Below are 2610 nucleotides of genomic sequence, written 5' to 3' on the forward strand. Positions count from 1 at the left end.
TCCTTCTTGAATCATCCCTCCGTCATCCTGTCACACTAAGGGCACTCAAATAAAGGTAAAAACAGTGAAAAAAGCGAAAAATAGGGAGGCTTTTCACGAGCGAGTCCGCCATCTTCCTCCTCCTCTTCCTCTTCTTGCCTCCCATGACGTCACTTTGTTTACATGTCGAGAAATTTGAATATCGTGTTTTTTTCTGCCTTAATTTAGTGCTTTTAGGTTGTTTCAGTGTGTTTTTATTACTTATTTAGGCTTTAATGATATTAGAAAGCTGTTTCATGTGTATAATTAAATTTCTTAGCAATAACGAATGCAGAGGGACACTTCTCTAAGCTAAATATCGCCTTTTTCAACCTTATCTTATTGTTTTTATGTTGATTTAATGTATTTTTGTTACTTAATTAGGCGTCAATGATACTGGAAAGGCTTTTAGAGGTATATAATTAAATTTTTACGCGACAACAAATGACGGTGTACATTTCTCTAAGCTAAATATCGCCTTTTTCTACCTTATTTTAGTGTTTTTATGTTGTTTTAATGTATTTTTGTTACTTAATTAGGCGTCAATGATACTGGAAAGGGTTTTAGAGGTATATAATTAATTTTTTACGCGACAACAAATGACGGTGTACATTTCTCTAAGCTAAATATCGCCTTTTTCTGACTTATTTTATTGTTTTTGTTGTTTTTATATAATTTTGTTACTTAATTAGGCGTCAATGATACTAGAAAGGCTTTTAGAGGTATATAATTATTTTTTTACGCGACAACAAATGACGGTGTACATTTCTCTAAGCTAAATATCGCCTTTTTCTGACTTATTTTAGTGTTTTTATGTTGTTTTAATGTGTTTTTGTTACTTAATTAGGCGTCAATGATACTAGAAAGGCTTTTAGATTTAATTAAATTTCTATGCGATAACAAATGACGGTTTACATTTTTGAGCTAAATATCGCCTTTTTCTGCCTTATTTTAGTGTTTTTATGTTGATTTAATGTGTTTTTGTTACTTAATTAGGTGTCAATGATACTAGAAAGGCTTTTAGATGTATATAATTAAATTTCTATGCGACAACAAATGACGGTGTACATTTCTCTAAGCTAAATATCGCCTTTTTTTGGCTTATTTTAGTGTTTTTATGTTGTTTTAATGTATTTTTGTTATTTAATTAGGCGTCAATGATACTAGAAAGGCTTTTAGAGGTATATAATTAATTTTTTACGCGACAACAAATGACGGTGCACATTTCTCTAAGCTAAATATCGCCTTTTTCTGCCTTATTTTATTGTTTTTATGTTGTTTTAATGTGTTTTTGTTACTTAATTAGGCGTCAATGATACTGGAAAGGCTTTTAGAGGTATATAATTAAATCTTTACGCGACAACAAATGACGGTGTACATTTCTCTAAGCTAAATATCGCCTTTTTCTGACTTATTTTATTGTTTTTGTTGTTTTTATATAATTTTGTTACTTAATTAGGCGTCAATGATACTGGAAAGGCTTTTAGAGGTATATAATTAAATTTTTACGCGACAACAAATGACGGTGTACATTTCTCTAAGCTAAATATCGCCTTTTTCTGCCTTATCTTATTGTTTTTATGTTGTTTTAATGCATTTTTGTTACTTAATTAGGCGTCAATGATACTAGAAAGGCTTTTAGATTTAATTAAATTTCTATGCGATAACAAATGACGGTTTACATTTCTGAGCTAAATATCGCCTTTTTCTGCCTTATCTTATTGTTTTTATGTTGATTTAATGTGTTTTTACTATCAATTTAGGGTTTAATGATACTAGACAGGCTTTTAGAGGTATATAATTATTTTTTTATGCGATAACAAATGAAGGTGTGCATTTCTATAGTCTAAATATTGCTTTTTCTCCATTAAGTTAGTATTTATAAGTTATTTCAGTACATATATTATATTTTCTAAGTTATTATAATAATAGGAAGGCTTTTAGATATATATATAATTAAATTTCTAAGCAATAACAAATGCAACTGTATATTTTTATGCTAAATATCGCTTTTTCTCCATTGATTTTGTGTTTACAAGTTATTTCAGTACATATATTATCTTTTCTAAGTTATAATAATACTAGGAAGGGTTTTAGATATATAATTAAATTTCTAAGCAATAACAAATGCAACTGTATATTTTTATAGTCTAAATATTGCTTTTTTCTCCATTAATTTAGTGTTTACAAGTTATTTCAGTACATATATTATCTTTTCTAAGTTATAATAATACTAGGAAGGCTTTTAGATATATATAATTAAATTTCTAAGCAATAACAAATGCAACTGTATATTTTTATAGTCTAAATATTGCTTTTTTCTCCATTAATTTTGTGTTTACAAGTTATTTCAGTACATATATTATCTTTTCTAAGTTATAATAATACTAGGAAGGCTTCAAGATGTATATTATTAACTCCTAAAATGATATATAGCAAAAAACGTATAAGGTAGTAGGCTATCTTATGGCGAAAATTAATTAGACATTGTTTTTCTCATATTTCAGCGGTTTTCCTGAAAATTAATTAGACAGCTTTTTTTCTCATATTTCAACGGTTTTCCTATATCTAACTATCTATCTATTAATATCT

The sequence above is a fragment of the Eriocheir sinensis genome, chromosome 7 (assembly GCF_024679095.1).
Source record: "Eriocheir sinensis breed Jianghai 21 chromosome 7, ASM2467909v1, whole genome shotgun sequence".
In the NCBI taxonomy this organism is placed as follows: Eukaryota; Metazoa; Arthropoda; class Malacostraca; order Decapoda; family Varunidae; genus Eriocheir; species Eriocheir sinensis.